Raw genomic sequence first — 22,076 nt, 5'->3', positions numbered from 1 at the left:
TTCAGGTCTTGTTCAGTCTCTTTGGAAATGGTTATTGAGGGGGCCTTGAAATTGTCCTGATAGATCAAGAGAACATTATTTAATGGCATCAAGTTGAGGTTTTGAACCTTAAGGTGGGCACTAGTTGACGCAGTGTGGGTGAGAAGCTGAGCAATGTTTTTCCTCCTTGTTTGGTACCGTGATAGAAGCATGATCTGAGAAGCTTGCTGGCAGTGATTTCATGTTTATCATCCTTTGGTCTCTTTATTAGGGCCCCAAGAACCTCGTTGAAATGAGAACTTACTATGATTTCTTATTTTTTACCTGTTTGCTTCAGAGAAATGTTAAAGTAAACTTGTTTTTGAGACAATGTTGGAGAGTGGGGAAAAGCTCAATCCCAGGTAGCCGCAGATATAAGTTTTCTCTATTCCCTGGTTGTTTGATAGTGGGCTTTTTTTCTCTCTTCTCGGCGAGTTTGGGATTTCCTATTACGTTAACACTTGGAAATCTTTGGGCCAGGTGACTTCCAAGTTCTTACATTCTGTAATTTTGGGCACCCATAAGGATTTGAAGTCAAAGGGAAATGAATTACTAACCAAAAGGACCAGGATATATATTCTTGTTTCTGGTATGTCCCAAATGCATTTTCCCCCCTAAGGGATGTTTTTGGTTTTGTTAGCTAAAATTTGACCTTTCATTTATTGGGAAAATGAGTTTTTATAGCTAGTTTTTGACCCAGGTTTATGACTAAGTAATGTCATAAAATGCCTGACAAACCCTTGACAGAAAGCTTTCTGGGGAGTGTATGTGGGTATGGGGATGCCAGTATATTTGTGGGTGTATGTGCATATTCATCTGTGTGTGGTGGTTTGGGGTTGTAAATACTCCTGAGTGTGGATGGAGAGTGCTTGGTGTAGGAATCTGTGAAGATAGCATCAAGTTCCACAGTTCTAGAAAGCCTTCCCTAGAACTGGTGAAGGCCACGGATGTTCATCTTCCTACTATCACACATAGTGTTTCAGGCTGGAATGGAGGGCTGCTTTGAATGGCCCTTACCATCAGTAATTTAAGCTATAAAGGCTCATACTTCACAAATTCAGGAGATGTGCTAGTGAGATGGCAAGCCACCTCAGAGCAGCCCGAAATGACTGTAGGGAGCGAACAACAGGGCGCTGGTGTGACTTTAATTGTGTGACTCCTAGAGTCTTCATATTTCTCCTTCAAATGTGTGAATGTATGCAGCAGGAGAAGGAAATGGAAAAAATGAGACACGTTTCTGCCCCTTTCTGCTTTTTTCATAACTTTCCCTTTCCCCTTTTCCTTTCTCATCTGTCACTCTAAGTGCTTGAGATGTAAGGAAGAGAATAGACTTTTGAGCTCTGATTTGTTTAAACTTTTTCTTATAAAGCCCTTTAGTTCCCTTCCTGACTTTCTTACCCTTTTGTGTAGAGGACACGCTTTTGCTCCTGGGAGGGTGCTAAATCCATCCTAAAGGATTTTAGCCCTCAGCTCCCCACCCAGGAGTTAAATAAAATGCCGTATACTGGTATCCTAGTAACCTATGAATCACCCTGCAACCGCTGAGCCCACTCTTTAAAGGCATAGGCACTGTGGTCTCTGTTCAACAGAAACTGGAAGCCAGCAAAATGGGAAGAGACGCTCTTTAGGGAAGATCAAGATAAAAACCAAAGTTTTTGTTGTCTGAAAATGCCTAGAAAATATATTCACAATACACATGGAGACTTGTTATTGGAAAATGGTTCGTGAGTTCCCCTCTCTTTAGTCACTACCCTCATTTTTAAGATTAACCGAACCATTTCACTGCCTACGACTAGTGTAACAAAATCTGTAGGTCTTGAAAAAAATTTTACCCCAATTTTTGGCTTTAGGCAGTGAAGTGATAGTTTGGTGGGAACAAACTGACCAGCATATTTCTTTCATTAATCAGGTCTCACCTGTCAGGATCTACAGTATCTGCTTCTGTAATATGCTGGAATTTTGGTTGTAGCTCAGGGAAGCTTGCCTGACCAGCTGTTGTGTGTGACAGCTGTGTGTGTGTGCACGTGCACGCGTTCTTTTCCTATGTTTCAGTAGTTTCTGATTGGGAAGTGGGGCAAGTTCGGAAAGTCATTTTGATTGTTTATCAGATAAATGGAGCTGGGGCCCTGGGTCACCTGTGTGTGTGTGTGTGTGTGTGTGTGTGTGTGTGTGTGTGTGTGTGTGTGTGTGTAAGGTTTACCATGGGGTTGAGGAATCCCAATAAACCTGTGGGTGGGATGCCCCCCCCGTGTGGTGAGGTCCGTTTCGAGTGATTGACTGTGTACAGAAGACACGGTGGTAGTTGCAGTGATGCTGTTAACTATGCCCTCTTTAGCCTGTCTGCTACCATTGCATCTGACCCCACAGTGTGCACTGTGAAAGCTGAGTCTTTGTTCCCAGAATACCTCTTTCAAAGTATCTAGGTACAGCTCTAGTAGCTTTTTGTAAGAAGTAAAATGAAGGAAGCAAACCTTAAGACTTTCTAGCCCTTACTTACAGCTTTGCAACTTCTCTAGGCTTTCCAAGAATCCTTTATTAAAGCTTAGTTCCTCCAGTATGTGCCCAGAGTGTCTCTTTCTGTCCCTATGGATCTAGCACTCTAGAATATTTAATTCATTATGCTTTGCTCTGGCACCAAAGTACAACGTGGAAAAACTAGAAAGGAGAAAGGCCTCCAGGAAAGAAGCTGTTAATGGCTATGTCAGTAACACTTTGTCAATGCATGGGCCTGTAAAGGTTGCAGAGTGATTTTACATCTTTTCTAATTTTACATCCTATTAGCCATTTGAAATGGAGAGGGATGCTTGCTGTTCCCAGGTTTACAGCTGCCAAGAGTAAAGGTGAGAACTGTCTATGGGTATGCCTTTCTATCATGAAGTAGGTGCATCAGACTTGATCTTTTCCAGTTAGTGTGAACCTGAAAGGGGTCAGGTGAAGAGGGAGGTGTGTATAAGTGATTTCTGAAGTCTCGTGACTTCTTTGAATTTGCATGCTTGCATTTTAAATACTTTTTAATACATTTCATTTATGTAGTACTTTTGAAAACAAAGGTAGTCCGTAAAATGTCTTGAACAATCATCAACCAGCTGTGTTTAGCTAGTCTTATGAAAATAAAATGTCACCAGTTCGAATCTTCAAGGTAGAAACCAAAGTGAATTGCTGAAACCTAAGATACAAAATGTTTTGGAGCAACTAAGTTTTCATGCAATTGTCCTTTTGGAGGCACATACACTTTTACATATATATTTTAAAATGTGTTAGTCATGATTAGGTAGCTTGTCTAGTATTCACAAGACCCTGGATTTTCTCCTTAGTACTGCACCAAAAAGTAGAAACTAAGAAGAACAACAAAAAAAGTGTTACCCCAAACCGGCATGCTGCTCAACCTGGTACCCAACTAAGATAAAATATTCCCGGGCTCTGATCTGTCTGTGAAATGGATGATTGAATTTAAACCTCCTCAAGATAATTCAAATATGCAGCATACACTTTGTGCTTAGTATAGTCCTCTTTTGAAATTGGTCTCGTAAGTCAGTTTAGGTTTTTTTGTTTGTTTGTTTCAAAACGTGTCATATTTTCTTTTGATTGGCTTATTCTTGTAACTCTTTGTTAGTTTTAATTTTTCTCATCCTGTGCAAGAAATTCAGTTTTTTCTAGCACTGTATCAGTTAAAATAGTTTATTTTGTTTATGTATTATTTCAACCTTTTGGAGGTTTGAAGTTTGTTCTTTGTATCATACAAAAGATTGTCAGAGTCTAGTAGTACTGCATTATTTGAAATTTGAAAATTTGAAAAAATATCACACAAGTTGATTCAAAAAATGTTCTGTATGATGAGGTTAATGCTACTCCTTTAATATATTACTAGTGCCTCCCTTTGAAGTTGGAGTCTGTCAGGTTTTCTACGTATCTGATCAACAAGTGCTGACTTCATATATCAGTGCCACTATCTGTCCTATCACTGTGTTAATGAGGATAACATCACATGAGATTTGCTTTTATGCTTTATGGGCACCAGTATACACCCCATTCAGAACTATTATCTGTCAAACTAGTAGTCTCATTAGAAAAAGAATATGTTGCTTGGCATCTCACTCCTGATATTATTGCAGGCTCCACAGTGCCCTGTTTTCTTTCAGTGTCCACAAAATCAGGTGATTTCTAACTGGGTCCAGAATTTAGCTGAAGGTCAGTCTCAGAGTTGGAATTTTTCCTTTTTGGCAGTGCAGAACATCATGGATATAGCTTTAAAAACAGAATATATTTTGTTTTTAGGTTCCATAAGCTGCCTGACTTCCTTGTTGCTTTGCCAAATTATTTCCGTTAAACCAGTGGTTCTTTGCCTTGCTTATGATGGAATCACCTGAGGGAATTAAGAAGACTAACAGTTCCTAGACTTCTCTCTTTTTGAGTGTGTCTCTGACATCAGTATTTTCTGATTTCACCTGGGGATGGGAATATGTGACTGGGGTTGAGAATGACTGCTATGAAATGGTTCAGAGGAAGTATTAGCTTATATATATAAATAGGAAAGATCTGCAGATTTGAGCAATATATAGGAATTGTGTGAGCCTTGGTAAGTTCCAAAGGCTTATGTTCATTTCAAGGGGACTCTACCCTAGGCAAGGAGTAGTCTGGTATCTACTAGGGTTTAAACAATAGTTGTTTCTCTGTATTTACAGGTTCTACTGCATCCACAGATAGAAAATATTAGAAGAAATACATATGTAGGATGTAGTATAATAACTATTTTATAGCATTTACATTGTGTTAGATATTTAAATAGTCTAGAGTCAATTTTAAAAAATCTGGAAGGTAGAGCTTCATGTGTAGCTTAATGGTACAGCTCAATGTATGTGAGGCCCTGGGTTCTATCCACCATACTAGAGCAAAAACAATATTATAATAAAGAAGGACATTTATAGGTTATAATACCGTATTTTATATAAGGTACTTGAACATCATCGGATTTTGGTATTTGAAGGGAGTCCAGGAACCAGTATACCAGAACTACCACGGGACAGCTGTAATCAGTATGATAATTTTATGGTTTGAATCTTGTAGGGACAAATACATTTCTGTATATTTGCCATATTGATGTATATTTGGCTAGTTTCCTGAGTGACTATAAATAAATTGCTTTTACCTTCTGAAGTTTGTTTTCATCATCTGCAAAATAAGGATGGTTAGATAAGATGGTTTCAAAGATTTCTTTGATCTCAAATAATCAATGCTAACTTTCTGATTAATATTACTGAAATGCAATACAGCAGTTCATTTCTGCAGGTTTAGAATCACAGGGTTGTTATGGAGGTCATAGATCTGCCTTAGTAATTATACTTGGATTGGGTTTTCTCTATAGCAGGTGAAACATAGATTGCATTCTTTGAACCAGCTACTGGCCATTAAGAAAGGAATTCCTTAGTGACTTCAGTAGTAGTCATGTACCAGTTTTGGATTCAGCTTGTTGAAAAGACATGACACATCCATCGTTGAGAATTGTCTTTTATGAATACAGAACCAGTCTCATAGGTATGGAGTAACCTAGGAGGTAATGGTTGGCTGCCTTGACAACTTAGAGCCAATTTGTACATTATTTTAAGAAATCACTCATTTGGTTAGTAATAGTACTACCAGTAGAATGTAACTAAGACACTCAACAAAGTTCCCTAGTTACTCTGTTGCTGCCTTCCCTAAACCTAAAAGTAGTATAGGAAATAAGGCTCATAAGGATTAAGCAGACTTTCTCAATGTTACACGAAAGGAAGTGGTAGGTAGTGCCTGACCTACAACTTGATCCTCTGTCACTACATCTTGCAGTTTTGTGGTTAGGATGAAGTTACAACTCTGAGAATTGAAGGAGTCTTCTGACATACTGCAGTAGTCATTAAGAGTCTTTGAAGAAAGGAGCAAAGAGGGAGACAGGGCAATAAGAGTAGAAGCTGAGAGTAATATGTCTGTGTTTAGCTCTTGCCTGCCTTTGCCAGTCTTCTGTGCTCCTTGCTGGTCTACTTTGAACATTGGAGCTTCTAGCAATAGCGTTGGGAGTTGGTAGGAGAGATGTGGCAGAGTTGTGTGTGCATGGTAGGACAGTATACAGAAGATAGACCTGGAGAAGAAAAAAAGTACTAGAAAAAGCATTGACCCAAAGTTCAGGCCCTGACTCGTTACCCACCTTGCTGCCAGATATTGATCAAGGTCTTTACCTCAGTTTCTATGTCACTAAAATTGAGTGGTTTTAATTGAAGAATCATGTTTTTAAGGAAGGAAAAATCTACATGAGGCAGGAAAATGTAGACTAGGTCTGGTTTAAAAAGGCCTTATGGCAGTAATAGAGAACAGATGGAAAAGGTCCAGGTTACCACTTTGTTAATGCATACCTTATTTAATAGGGGGATTGTGAAGGATGACTTTTCCCAGATTAGCCAAAGTGACTGGGAGACAGAATACCCATGGCTGAGTGCATGGCTAAGGTTAGTGTTTTACTGAAGTGTCCAGGCTTCTCTGAGAATTGCCTATGACGAAGAGATGAAAATAGCCGACAAGTCTGCAGTACATTGCTTCGCTTCCTTTGTACAAGGAAGAAAACTAAGGCACAAAGGAACAGGTGTTCAAGGTTGCAGTGATGGGTCTGGATTCATGACTCCTCATATCAGGCTTTTGCCCATTGGATAAACTATTACCCTTTTCAAGGATTCTGGACCCATACTTTTTGGAGATCTGAATGCTTTCTCAGGTTTGATTGAAGCAAGGAAGCTGAACAGAGAAGAAGATTATGTAACCTCCCAGAGGGAGCTGGCCTTTGGGTGCTAGGCAGTGGGAAGAGGGTGGCAGGAACACAGAATCTCCTGTAAGTCACATTAGCTTTCTTGAGGCAAAGAAGCTGTGGATGCAGCCCTATGCTGAGTAATCTCACCCTCAGGGCCCACAGCAGGCCAGTACTGTTCATCTCCAGCCAGCTCTTGGAATGGCTCTGGCAGCTGATTTCTCCGCCTGCCTGCCTTCATTAGAGGAGGAGAACCCGTGCACCTCCATGCCCAGCTGGCTGCAGACAGGATGTGCTAAGATCCCACCCCCACCCACTCTGAGTGGTGCCTAAAGGCAATAGTTACTTTTAGCTGAGCCTCCCACAGCCTCTCCACCCACTTTCTTCCTGCCTCCTCTCTCAGTGAATGCTGCTGGTTGGCAAGACGGTTGAGTAGTGGGTGCCTTCGTTTTGGGATAAAGGCACAGGAGGAGCCAGGTGTCTTTAGGAGTGCCTCTGATAAACTAGACACCTTGGTGGAGCTCAGAAGAAAGGCAAAATGATGACATTTTGTACTTAGGACAAAAAGATAGTGGAAGGGTTTATTAATAATTTTGGACCTTGTAACCAGCTGAGTGATGTGCAAATCTAGACAAAACTGCATAGAAGTACTTAACATTTACTAAACCATGCATATACTTTAAGGAAAAGGAACTAGCACTAGTAGACACTTGATTCTTGACTTTCCCTGTTGGATGTTGGGTTGTATTTTTAGTGGGTTTTATACGTTGTATCACCTGAATTTTCCTATGACCTTGTCAAGGAGGTGTGCTACAGACTGACAAAAATGAGGTGCAAAGACTCAGTTGTTATGTAATTGCTTTCAACTTGATCTAGACTCAAATTCTGGAAGTTACAGTGTCATTTAGTCATTCCAGACAACTTTATCAGCTACAAAAGGGACATCAGAGGTCTTAGGTCTAATCCTCTCATTGTGGAAGCTGACGAACGAGACACAGGAAGGATAATAGCTTGCCTAGGGAAACACAATAAAGCTGTAGTAGGACTAAGACTAGAGCATTTCCCGATAATGATGTGAGTTTCTGAACCCATAGGATGTGCTAACCATTCTGGTCTTTCCTTTAGGAGGTGACTTTAGAATCCTATGTTATGGAAACGAGGGGTCTGTGACAATGGGCAGGGCAAGACAAGCTTTCTGACTTGATTTCCTTGTCAGTAAGTTGAGCCTCATTATCTCAGAGCTCTCTAAGGCAGAGATCTGTGGGTGACCGACACAGTGGAGGGGTTTGATGCTCAGTACTCCCTAAATGGAAATACAGAGGACATGCTAATAGGAAGCTAGTCCCTTGAACAGATCCCTTTGTCTTTGTAGCTAAATTCTCTCCACCATAGCGGAGGATTCTTATTACTGTTCTCTCTTAGAAAGAAAGAGGCCTTATGATCCATCCTGTGCTTTGGATTCTTGGTAGAAAGCCGAAGATAATTTTTTACATTTTTTACACAAGAAGCTTTCTTTTATTTATTCCAAGCTCTGTTCTCCATGGAGCCACACACATGTTGCTATGAATAGCAAACCAGTTTTCACTTTCCCTATCTCACGCAAAGCTAAAAGGGGAGTTTGGAAGACAGCCCAAATTAATTGTGTTATTATTTAGCACCTTTTCAAGTCCCTCAGTCCCGAACTACCTAAGGACACTGCAATTAAAAATCAGTTCTCAGCCCCCAGGTCGTTGGCTAAGATTTGTTACAAATATTACTAGGTTTTCTTAATATGATTAGGAGTTGTTTTGAAATTACAAGCTTTTGACCAATGACCTACAGAGAATAAGTGGATATTCCCCATCTTTAGCACTGCCATTTCGTTTGGAAATATACCCTCTCTGCTCTGGAGGCTGTTGATAAAGAAAAACAGGTGAGACAGTAGTGAAGTCTGAGATGGGAGAATGGTGATTTCTTTAAAACACAGGTAGACTCTACCCCCCCCCAAAAAAACCTCCCACAATAATAATTAGTAAATAAGAACCATTATAGTTTTGTATTGCTTTCATTGACTTGGATCAGTGGTGCTTTGAAAACAGTGGTGTGCTAGGTAGAGCTAATAACTATTCCTTGTCCTTGAATATTTTGAACAATGAATTCATCCTAAAACTTCTTTGTGCCCTTTGCTTCTATCTAGGTCTTTTTCTTTTTAAATAAAAGCTAGTTAGCCAGGCGTGGTGGTCCATGCCTTTAATCCTAGCACCTGGCAGGCAAAGGTAGGTGGGCAGGTGGATCTCTGGAAGTTCAAGGCCAGCCTGGTGAGTTCCAGGACAGCCAGGGCTACATAACACAGTGAAACCCTGCCTCATATGATAACAACGGCATAATAATAATAGTAATAATAATATAATAAGCTAGTAAAGACAGCAAGAAGAACTAAGTGAACAATGGATATCTCTAGCCTTGTTAACACTAAGGCACTAGCTAGCATTTCAGGTACATCTACTCCATAAATGATAAGTCTATCTACATATATATTATCTAAGGATGCATGAGAAACTTTGCCACATGTAGAAAAATAATCCTAAATTTGGCAGTCCTTTGTGCCTTGATTAGTTGAGATATTTACTCTGAAGATTTATTTAGATCTGCTCTTAAAGAGTGTGCCTTGAGCTTAAAAGCTTCCCATTAAGGCAGATGTAGTGTGGCTCATACCTATAGTTTCAGCACTCAGGAGGCTGAGTCAAGAGGACTGCCACGAGTTAAAGGCCAGCCTGGCCTACATAGTGAGTTTAAAGACAGCATGCCTATAGTGTGAAACCCTATCTCACAAAACAAAAAAAAAATGGTGCCTCACCTCCTATAGTTATTCCAAAGGATCAGATACAATGATTGAGAAAAACATATAATGTTTTCCCTGGGCTTCAGTGAATAGTGTGTCTTTGAGGCCTTGTTTACACTTGTATTCCTGTTCACCAAAGCCCCTGGAAAAACGGGAGTTGGATGCCTGATAGGTATAGGTTCCAGAAATGTGCTTTTTCTGGGAGTTTAACCGAGACAAGATGCTTCAGATGCTAATTTACAGTTACATATCTGCATTCTGATACATTGTGGTGGGGACAAACAAAATTAACCCATGGTACTTAAGGTGAGAAGTCACTAAATGAGTGAGAAAGAAGTCATACATTAAGCTCCCTGGTAGTGCTGCTTAGGATGATGGGACATAAACACAGGCAAGCAACTGCCTAAAGACTTCAAGTTGATATTTGATCAGTGCCTTTTACCTATTCAGTACTTGCCATTTGACTCACAGTTGTGAAACTCTGTAGATCAACTACTGGGAATAAAATTTGAACCCATATTCCTTGGCTAGCTTTTGTGCAGATTGACTCAGGTGTCTTGAAGTAAAGCTGTTAAAGTGTTGGGAAGTAGCTCAACTTTCTTGTTTATCAGTGCCCTTTATCCATACCGATGCATACAGGTTCATTTAAGTCACTTGAGGTACACACAGCACACTCAGGTACACCTGTGGAACACATTTTGGACACATACAGTATGTGAGTACTTTCATATTTGCATACTTAAAGCACAAATATTCCCTGAAGAATGAAACATCCTAATACTCACACATTCTCAGCAAAAGCAAGATATATATGGGACCACATGTGGTATACTTGTATACTTGTCTATATTTTTATGTTTAAACATGTATGGATACATAGAAAGCACACTGCACACCTATATACACATGGAACACACCCAGATGCATAACATAACCCCCCCATTCCTGGGCACATACTTATATTCCTGAAAGACAGAATGTTAAGGACATATTTGGAAAAATAATACTCCAAAATGACAACATCAGTCATTCTTGAATACATCTAAAGGATGTACTCACATTTGCCAGACACACCTGTACAAAATGTATCCTAGCCCTGGGGACAACCTGGAGGTGTGTGGGAATGAAAGGTTTCTGGTCATATCTGGTGGACCTGTTATCAGCTTGCTCTGGCCTTCTTTTCTTTATCTTTGCTATTGGGCATAAGAGAGCAGGAAGATGAGTAATAAAATTGATGTTAAAGATGGCAAGTCATACCTGGCTCCAGAAGGGAAACAAGACTCAGATCTGAGACCTCAAATGGGAGTAAACAGGCAGATATAGAAAGAAGAATGGAAAAAGAAAATTGCCACTGATCAATGCAGACATCTGAAGCCTGCTCCTTCATCCCTGTCTACTTACAGAACATCACAGAGGGATGCAATTGTAAAGCAGTACCCTGGAAAACAAAGTAACCTATTATTAAAATCATTTTTCTTGGGGCTGAAATGCTACCTTGGATCAGAACAAGTATATCTGAGTTGTGGATGGGAGGTTTGAGGGTGAGCGATAAGATGCATAAAGGCAGACCCTATTAGTCAGTGACCCATCTTCTCTCATTAGAGCTGGGCTGACAGGCTAGCCACAGCCTTAATGGTCACAACTCATACCCTAAGTACAGAGGCTTAGGCTGTTTGTCCCCACTAAAGAGGGCCTACTATTTTTAGAATTCCTCAAGCTAGAAACCAGGTCATGACGTTCAGAGGAAGACTTTTTGGCTTTTGATACTACAGGCTGGAGCTGGAAGCAGGTGACCCTAACCTGGATAAAGGGTGGGAAGCAGTGTAATAGGTAACCAATGCATGCCTCCTTAAGAAACTGCTCTTAAGCAGCAGCTTCATAACCTTTGCTGTGTTACATTGACTGTGAAAGCCTTGAGACTTTTATCAGCTTTGGACTCAACCTCAAGAAACAGGAGTTCCAGTTGGTACTCTCCTTCTTAGGTTGAACCTCAGCTTGTTTCCACTTTCTTGTCTGGGTCTTATTCAGTCTACTTGTAAAAAGCACTGCAATTATCTTCAGATGATGTCAAGGTGCTAAGGTCCAAAATGTTTTGTAGATGTACTTGATCTCCACCCCAAAACCTGCATCCCCTCTGTCCCTGAGCTGGTTCAAGTGGACATGTAAAGAAGAGTCCAAAAAGGAGACCACAGGAAGCCAGGCAGTATACCTTCATAGGGTCAGGTTGGTTATAGTCATCCTGGTTTTACTTCTACTCACACAGGTTTCTAATGCCAAGTCACACTGCTAGGAAAGACACCAGCTTTGCAACATTTACACGATCAAATAGCTGAGGTTCGTCAGGTCAGTGTACTGACTGAAGAGAGACATCAGGGACACAATTTTCCCCTAAAACCGAGAAAAGCAATCCTAAACTGCGTATACTTTTCTTCTGCTGGACAAAGCACCCTAGGGTGTTAAGTTTGACTCCAGGAGAGAAAATTATTCTAAGAGTTCATACACATGGCCATCTACATTGTTTTATCTACTTCGTTGAAGGGGCAGATCAGGAAGTAGGTTATATAGTTTAGGTTCCCTCCCAGTCCCAGACATTGTGAACAAAATATAACCGAGCTTCAATTTTCTATTCTACTAAATAGGCTTAACTGTAACATCTCGTGGGATTTGGGTTCTAAGAATGCATCTTGATAATGGGTATGGAAAGTGTTATTTGAAACATCAAAAATGGATCTGTATTGTTTGAAATGTTAGATTTCATCCAGGTTATGGTTACAGTCAGTTTAGAGATAATAAGGAGCTTATCTTGACTTCCTCATACCTCTCAATTTTACTTGTTCCCGTCTTTTGCTCCTGTCTCTCAAAATCTGCTTAAAATATAAAGATAGCAGAATAGCGTGAAGGTAACCATCTTTTCACCAAAGCACATTGTCCTAGTGGCTTTTCTATTGCTGTGATGAAATACCCTGCTGTCTTAGTTACTCTTCTATTGCTGTGAAGAGACTTTACATCCAGATCTGCAGGCAGGAGATAGAGAAAGAGGTGAGATTGGGCTTGGTATAGATTTTTGAAACCTCAAAGCTCATCCCTAGTGATACACCTCCTCCACTCCTCCAACAATGCCTCATTGCCTAATCCTTCCAGAGCAGCCCATTGTCGACCAGGCATTCAAATACATGAGCCTATGGGGCCATTCTCATTAAAACCACCACACCTGCTAAAGGCAACTTAAGGGAGAAAGTGTTTATTTGTGCTCACAGGTCAATGGGTATATTCCATCATGATGGGGGAATTCAAGGTGATAGGTGCTTAAAGGAACTGATCACATCCCATGCATAAACAGGAAGCAGAGAGCAATAAATGTGTCCATCTAGGTTCTGTTCTTTTTTTTTTTTTTTTTTTTTTTTGGTTTTTCGAGACAGGGTTTCTCTGTAGCTTTGGAGGCTGTCCTGGAACTCGCTTGGTAGTCCAGGCTGGCCTCGAACTCACAGAGATCCGCCTGCCTCTGCCTCCCGAGTGCTGGGATTAAAGGCGTGCGCCACCAACGCCCGGCTCGGTTCTGTTCTTTATATAGACTAGGACACCAGTTCTTGGAAAGGTATTACCCATGTTTAGGGTAGGTCTTCTCACCTTAATTTACCTAATATAGACACTCCCCCAAGATAGGCCTAGAGGCTATCTAAATCTAATCAACCTCTTATATGAGTACCTGAAGACTTGCCTAGATAATTCCAGTTCTTGTCAAGTTGATAATCAACACTAACCATCACGTAACCTAATTCAGCTGGTGAACTTTCCAAATTTATATAGTAAATAAGTAATTAGGCCAGACCAGTACATAGCCTATTCTTATTCCTAATTTCTAAGCAAACATTTCTGATTGTGAGGAAGATTCTAGAGTGTATTCAGCCTTCATTCTGGGATATTTATACACCTTAATTCATAGAAGGGTCCGATCTATTTGGGAGCTGAAGAAGAGGACCAAGTAAGGACTGGCTGTAGTAATGAGGAAATAATTTGTGTAGAACTGTGAAAAAAATATCAGAAATATCTTAAGTAATGATCTCCTAAGTGACATTTATGGAAAAGATATTAGACTATAAGAATGTTTGTGATTATATTTAATTTATAATTACATCATTTCCTCATCCTTCTCACTCTTCCAACTCTTTCCATGTCCCCCTCATGTTCCCTCTCAAATTCATTACCTCTTATTTTTTAATTATTACTGTTCATATACAAATGTAAATAAATATGCAAATTAAACCTACTGAATCCATTTAGTGTTATATGTGTGTATATGTTTTTATGGCTCACCACTTAGATTTGGATATCATTCAGGATACTCATCCCTCTCTCAGCACTCGTTAATTGTCTATAGCTCTTCATGGGATGGCCCTATGACATTTCCTTCATACAGGTTGGCATGTCTACTGGTGTTGTCATTATTCAGGTCTTATTTGGGCAACTATATTGCTGAGATTTCATGGGTGCAGCTTCCCTTTTACATCTAGATGACACAGTCTTGCAGCAAGCAAACTTCGTGGTCCTCTTGCTCTTAGAGTCTTTACACTCCTTCCTTCATGTTCCCTGAGCCTTATGGATAGGGGATGTATCACTTGCAGATGTATCATTTGGAGCTAATCATCCAAAAGTCAGTTGTTTTCTGCATTTGACTAATTGCAGCTTTCTGTAATTTAATAATTATATAATTATAATTTTACTAGTAAAGTGGCAGTAGTAGGTTGTCTTCTAAGATCCATGATCTTACTAACCCTGCTTAGTTCACTAGGTTTCCAATACCAGGCATTATTTTCTTCCTGTTGAAGGGGCCTTATATCCAATTCAAAAGCATTTGATTACCACCAAGATGTAAATGCCACTATTATACCTTTAAGGATATTTTCCCTGCTGGTTATATTTGTGGTGCATAGGTGCCGCAGTTGGGTAGGACTACTGATTACTTTCAATAGGCTTTCAGCTCAGATCCAGCTCGAACTCTGAGTCCTGTGTCCAAAGTGCATAGTGCCTTCAGTAATCGGGACTAACCTTCAAATTCTGGGAAATGTCAAGGTTACAGCAGTAGCCTATATTGTTTTGGGAATTGCTTGTACTGCTCTGACTAACAATTCAAAAGGAGCTGACATTTCTCATGCCTGATACTGAGATTTTTGTTAGTTAGTCACGGGTTCTAGGTGGATGTTTTATCATCCCAAGTAACACAACTTCACTTAAAATGAGTGTGTAGTTATATGTATTATTATGTAATTTTAGGTAAACATAGAATAATATTCCCTATGGTGGTTTTAAAAATCCTTAGTGTTATTTGTACTTCCTCCTTTTCTATTGTCTTCCATCATCCTGCCCCAATTATAGTTTCTAAATTTCCTCATTTGTCCTTTCATATCACCTATATCATGTTATTTCAAAATTCAGAGCAGGGATTGACAAATTTAAGCATTCATGTTTCTAATTTAAATAAAAACATTACAAAAGATATCCAGAGCTCTTTACCCATGCCCCCATGGTACTTCTTTTAAATTTTCTGTTTTTTAAATAATTTTTTGAAATTAAAATTTAATTACATCATTCCCTCTTCACTTTCCTTCCTCCAACCCCTCCCATGCACCCATCCACCCCCTGCTCTCTTTCTAAGCATGGCCTCTTTTTCTTTAATTCTTGTGTGTGTGTGTGTGTGTGTGTGTGTGTGTGTGTGTGTGTGTCTAATACAAATGGCTCAGTCCACACACTGTCACTTCTATGTGCATGATTTCAGGGATGACCACTTAGCATTGGATAACCTATTTGGAGCTTCTCTCCTGGAAAGACTATTTCTTCCACTCTCAATGTTCTTTTTTTAATTTTAATTTTAAATAGCTTGTTTTACATGTCAATCCCAGTTCCCACTCCCTCCCCTCCTCCCGCACTCCCCCATCCCCCCCACCCTCCCACCCTATTGCCAAATCCTTCCACATAGGGGATATCTAGAGTCTGTCATTTCACTCTGGGTAGGGTCCAGGCACTCCCCTAAGAGTCCAGGCTGAGAGAGCATCCCTCTTTGTGCTATAGGCACACGATGACTGTTTGTATTCCAGGGATAGACACTGATCCACAGCTCAGGGCCCCATAGGTTGCCCAGGCCTTCTTGCTGACACTCACATTTGGGGGGTCCAGATCAGTCCCATGCTGGCCTCCCCACTGTCGGTCTGCGGTCCAAGAGCTCTCCCCTGTTCAGATCAGCTGTCTCTGCTGGTTTTGCCAGCCCATTCTTTGCCAATTTGCTCATCACTCCTCTCTGTCTGTCACTGGGTTCCTTGGGTTCAGTTCAGTGATTAATTGTGTGTTTGCCTCTGCTTCCATCAGTCACAGGATGCTTATGGTTCTTTGTCTCAGGCTGGGGCCCCATGAGATTTCTTCCTTTCATGTTAGCTTGTTTACTGATGCCACAGTTGTTGAGGTCTTGTTTAGGCAACCATGTTGATGAGATTCATTGGTCTAGCTTCTCTGACATTTCTAGAAGATGCAATCTCACAGCAAACTTTCTGTTTCTCTGGTTCTTATCCTCTTTCTGCCCCCTCTTTGGCTATGGTCTCTGAACATTTGGTGCAGTTGTATTGTAGTTGTGTCAGTTAAAGTTGAGTACCACAGAATCACTTGTTCTCTGTATTTTGATAAGTTGTGGTTTTCGGTAACAGTCTCTGTCTATTGGAAAGGGATGTTTTCTTGATGATAGGTGAGAACTATACTTATCTGTGGGTAAAGGATACATATTTGGAACCTAATAAGGGATTATACTACTTTAGCGAAGTGACAATTGTACATTCTCTTCCAAGATTCATGACCTCACTATCCGCAAGTAGTTGGCTATGCTTCCAGTACCAGGCATAATTTCCCTCTTATTAAGCAGGTCTTAAGAGCTGTTGGTTACTTCCAAGGTATTTGTGACACTATTGCACACTTAAGTTATCCTGTCTTGCTGGTGGCTGTTGTGCTTCATAGGCATCATAGGTGGGTAGGATTGCTGGTTGCTTCCCTCCTTTGGTAGCTTGCATGGCATCTTCTTGTACTATGAAAGCTCTCCCTCATCAGGGAGACTTTTTGGTAAGTTCCAGCTCTGGGCCTCTGGGCCTGTCTGAAGTGTAGGGTGTCTTCAACATATGTTGAACCATTTCTGTGTCTCTGGGATAAACTCAACTTGTTCATTGTGGATTACCTTTTTAACAAGTCTTCCTTTGATTTGCGTGTATTTTATTAAAGATTTTTCATTTATATTCACTAGGCATATTGGTTTATAATGTTTTTGTTTTGGTTGGGTTTTCGAGACTGAGTTTCTCTGTACTGTTTTGGAGGCTGTCCTGGAACTCGCTCTGTAGACCAGGCTGGCCTCGAATTCACAGAGATCCGCCTGCCTCTGCCTCCTGAATGCTGGGATTAAAGGCATGCACCACCAACACCCGGCCTTACAACTGGTTTTAGTATTAGAATTACACTGCCTATATAGATAGTTTGGTAGTGCTCCTCAGTTTTTATTATTTTGAATAATCTAAGAAATATTGGTTACAGATTATGTTTGAAAGTCTGGTACAATTTTGCTGTGATTCCATCTGGATATGGCCTATTTTTGTTAGAAGGCTTCTTCATTAGTGTTTCAACTTCCTCATTTGTTATGGATCTGTTCAATTTGTTGATGTCTTTTTGGTTTAACTTTGGTGGTTTATATGAATTGAGACAATTTTCCTTTTCTTTTAGGTTTTCTTTTTTAATAGAGTACAGGTTTTTACAATACTACCTTATAATTTTCTGAATTTACTTGGTGCTCGTCTTAAAATTCCCCTGTTCATTTTTGATTCTGTTAATTTACTGTAGCTCCTCCTCCTCCTTTTTGTTTAGTTTAGCCAAGATTCTATCATTATTGCTTATCTTCTTAAAGCACAAGCTCTTAGATACATTGATTCCTTTTATTATTGCCTTTTTGTTTCATTAATTTCTACTGTGATTTTTTATTTATTGCAGTTGAGTGGGTTTTGCTCGTTTTTCCTTCTTCAAATTTTTGAGTTGCATCACTAAGATATTTATTTGTTCTCCTTCTGATTTTTTAATGTAGGTGCTTAGAACTGTAAATTCTCATGTTAGGGCTACTTTAAATGTGACCCAGAGGTTTTGTTGTATTGTGTTTTCATTTTCATTTAGTTCCAGGATTTTTGTTTTAAATTTATTTTTTGATTTCTCCTTTGACCTATTCATCATTACATAATGAGTTGTTTAATCTCCATGAGTTTATGTATTCACAACAGACTTATTTGCTGTTGATTTAAGGTTTTATTGCATTATAGTCAGATAAAATACACAGAATTATTTCAATTTTCTGAATTTGTTGAGATTTGTTTAGCGTCCCAGAATACAGTCCATTTTAGAGAATTTCTCATTGGCTGCTGGTTAGAATGTTTTGGCAAAATTATCTATAGATACCTTAAATCCATTTAATGTATGATTATTTAATTCTGATGCTTCCCTTTACTTTTTCTTCAGATAAGATATCTATTGGAGACTGTTGGGTATTGAAACCACCTAATAGCATTTGGGAGTTGATGTGAATTTGTGTCTTTAATTCCAGTAGTATACTGTTTCTGAAATTTCATGCACCAGAGTTTGACTAGTTTTACTTTGAATTCTGTATTGTCAGACATTAAGATAGCAATACTTGCTTGCTTCCTTGTCACATTTGTTTGGAGTACTTTTTTCCCCCATAAAACTGAGTTTCTGGTCTTGTTTCTTAATCTTGTTTCTCAATGTCTTTTGATTAGAGAGTTGAGACCATTAAATATTTAAATCTATTACTGAAAAGTTTGTGTTGTTTACAGTTTTTCTTTTCATTTTTTTGTGTATTCTAAATCATACTTTGTGTTAGTAACTACATATCTTTTCTTCTGGAGTCTCTTCTATATTCTTATTCCTCTCCAGGGGGGAGGGGGATGAAGTCTTTTAGCCAGTTTGTATAACTTTATTCCTTCTTCATCTATGGCAGATAGTTTTTCTGAGCATCTGTGGTCTCTTAGAACTTGGGGTTCTATTGCAGGCTTTTTCTTTTGGGCCACCAGTCAGCTCCCAAATCATGACAGAGACTTCTTATTAGTTATTAATGTTCGAACTTATGCATGTCCCACTAGCTCTTATAACTTAACCTGTTTCTCTTCATCTATGTTTTACCTCAGGTTTTTTTTACCTTTCTTTCATTCTATATGACCTACTCGGTGTCTGGTTGGCTAGCGGCTGTGATATACCCTGAGGAGTTTATTTTCTGGTCTTGTGTATTTAGTGTTCTGTGTACTTCTTGTATGTGTATGGGTATGTCTATCCTTAGTTTGGGGAAGTTTACCTCTGTAATGTTGTTGAAGATTGGGTCTACACTATTGACCTGGAATTCTTCTCCTGAATCTGTGCCTATAATTTAAATAATTTTTTCTTTTCACGGTGTTCCACATTTTGTACAAATTCTTCCCCTGCCCCTCACTCTGTGTGTGTGTGTGTGTGTGTGTTCATATATTTTTTGCTACTTTATCTTCATATCTTACTAGATCCATTCTACTGGCAGTGCTTTCCTCTGAGTTTTCAAATTTTGTTATTGAGCTTTGCAATTCCAGCTTAATTTCAACTTCAATTTCTCTTCAACATTTCTCTTTATTGAATTTGGTTTTCTTTCCTAGATTGTCTTTACCATTTCATTCAGACTTATATTTGTGTTTTCTTGGATATCAATAAAACATTCTCTATGAATACACTCTCTTTAAGTTATATTGAGCCTTTGATTTGTGTGTTCTTTAAACTCCTTGAATTCTATGACCTATGTCTGTCTCTTTAAGTTCTGTGTCCTGTGCTTCATCTAACTCTTATTGTATAACATTTCTATAGGACTAGTGAATTTGGGAGAACAACATACTGTCTAGACTTTTTATATTGTTTTTGTGATGAGACCTGGACATGTGAGCACAACATGCTATTCTGGTCCATAGGATGTACCACTAGACACAAACCTGTTAGTTATGAAGTGTGCAGGAGAGGTTCACTAGTCTGGACTGGGGCCCATATTTTGAGACCCAGAGTAATCTAAGAATTCAAAATGGTTTAGGCAGGTAGACTTACTAGGCTGTGTTCTAGAAGAAGATGTGCCATCTGGCCTGGGCCTGGAGGATGGATCTGTTGCTTCACCCCAGCCCTCCGTCATGGGTTGACTAGAATGAGGAGCACATATAGCTTACATATGTCTCTATGCCATTGGGAAGGCTAGAGAGCCCCTGATAGGGTTGGGTCTATAATCTTCCAAGTCTCAAAGAGAGGGATTAGAGCTAGAAGGAGGTCATGATTACTGATAAGCAGAAGAGAGCACAGGTAGGTTAACCCTGTCTCTGTGCTATTGGGTAGAGTAGTAGACTAGAGTGTCTCTCATTGGAAGCAGTCAGTCTATGATTTAGCCAGTCCCAAAGAGATTGGCAGTGAGTACAGGTCTAGGAATTCTTGATATATCAATTGCTTAATCTCATAATCTCATCGGTGTTATAATTTATATTGATTAGGAGATTTTATGGAGTGTAGTATTTAGTTGTTGGGTTTAGTATGTTCTTATATTTAAATTTTTGCATTTCCATAAATAATTGGTTTATTAAATAATTTCATTATGCATTTTCATAAATAATTTATTCTTGTTCGTTCCCTCCCTCACTCTCTTCTCATGCTCCAGTTCCTCTCTGATTCTCCACTGCCCCCTGATGGCCCCTCTTTTGCATGCATTTTTAAAACTCTCTCTCTCTCTCTCTCTCTCTCTCTCTCTCTCTCTCTCTCTCTCTCTGTTTTTTTGAGACAAGGTTTCTCTGTGTAGCCTTGGCTGTCCTGGAACTCACTTTGTAGGCTAGGCTGGCCTCGAACTCACAGAAATCTTCCTGCCTCTGCCTCCTGAGTGCAGGGATTAAAGGCGTGCACCACCACTGCCAGGCACTTTCTCTCCTTCCTCCTTGCTCTCTGTCTCTCTCTCTGTCTCTGTCTCTCTGTCTCTCTCCCTCCTGTTTTCCCCTTTCCATTCATTTTTTAAAATAAATTTTATTGTGTATATTTGAGGTTTACAATATAATGTAGATGGTAAAACTATAATAATGAAACACACTGATCTATTACTAATTATATACAATTAAAGCACTTAACTCTACTTTGACAACAGAGATATATGGAACAAAACCAGTGCAAGCCATTCTTCTGAATGATTCAGACTCAGTTTCTAATGTTAGCACTGCTGTTCACTGGATTGACACCATAGGAAACTTTTCTTGTTGGAGCCTTCATTTTCTTACCTGTAAAATAGAGGACTGAATTAGTTCCGATAGCTCTTAAGAGTGTCCTATTATAATCACTTGTATGTGGACTCACTGATTTTCAGGCTCTTGAGCCCTGAACAAAATCAAAAAGAGAAGCTTTGAGCCCTAGAACCTTATTAGACACTTTGTTCCTTAATCAGTGGCCTTGGATCCCATCCCTTCTCTACCCTGACATTCTCTACCTAGTCCAGACAGGCAGATGCTGCCTTATATAAGCGTGACTGACCTACTTGAAGGACTTTTATTTAAACACAACCACTTTTTTGCAGACATAGACCTGGTGCTCTCAAGAGGGCTCTGGGAGTAGGCTTGATTTTGCTACTCTTGTATTCTGTTGAAGTCTAGATTTCGATAATGTATCCATCTAAATGTCTAACAAGATTTGAGGGGAAGCCAGAGCAGCCAGTTTCAGTGCCTGAGGCCTGACCCAGTCATTGCTTGCTGAAGGCTTCAGCCTTACTGCCACCTACCATTTACTGGATACTTGCCAGTAACCCAGGACTACTAGACTTTGTCAGGAGAAACATGGGCTGCTGGTCACGAAACCCTGCTGAAAAGGACTGGGTGCTTTGGCCAAGACTAGAGTTTCTTTTTTTTTTTTTCTCTCCTGAGTCTGTAGGCAAAGGGAAATTGGGAAACGACTGTAAAGCACTTTTTATTTTTTGATGAACTGTTTAAATGCAGTTTCCTTTTCGAGCAGGAGACACATTCTCTTTGGATATGAATACCAAGGTCAGGAACTTTCTTTTTTTATAAATTTTATTTATATATGAAACAATCTTATTTTACATATCAATCCCAGTTCCCCCTCCCTCCCATCCTCCCATGCCCCCACCAACCCCCCCAACCTATCCCACATCCACTCCCCAGGGAGGGTGAGACATGATCAGGGACTTTCTTAAACTATTTTCTTAAGAGATCATATCAAGTAGACTTGAAGGTGATTTACGTGGATTGCAATCCGTGTTTCCTGTCTGTTCTCTCGTTGTAGGAGCATTACTATGTTGAATAAATGATGTCCTTGTTCTAGCCACCTTAGGCAGATGGCCACATTTGGACATTAGATCCTTCAGTTTCTGTTCCAACCTGGCTCTTCCTCCTTTCCTCCCCC

General features: G+C 39.7%; 1 protein-coding gene across 6 annotated transcripts in view; it reads left to right on the top strand.

The window, feature by feature from the left end:
* Arhgef9 (Cdc42 guanine nucleotide exchange factor 9) overlaps nt 1-22,076 on the top strand; it is a 157,834-nt gene that overhangs the window by 33,508 nt on the left and 102,250 nt on the right. The window contains exon 1 of one of the 6 annotated variants that reach the window (XM_040744213.1): nt 2,818-2,858. The exons of the other annotated variants lie outside the window; for them this stretch is intronic. The gene's annotated coding sequence lies outside the window, so the exon portion shown is untranslated. Of the gene's footprint in view, nt 1-2,817; nt 2,859-22,076 lie in introns of those variants that run through there. 6 annotated transcript variants of the gene reach the window in all.

The sequence above is a fragment of the Mesocricetus auratus genome, unplaced genomic scaffold, assembly GCF_017639785.1.
Source record: "Mesocricetus auratus isolate SY011 unplaced genomic scaffold, BCM_Maur_2.0 Super-Scaffold_100003, whole genome shotgun sequence".
NCBI lineage: Eukaryota > Metazoa > Chordata > Mammalia > Rodentia > Cricetidae > Mesocricetus > Mesocricetus auratus.
The sequence above is the reverse complement of the archived record's forward strand: the minus strand, read 5'-3'. Positions and strand labels throughout refer to the sequence as shown.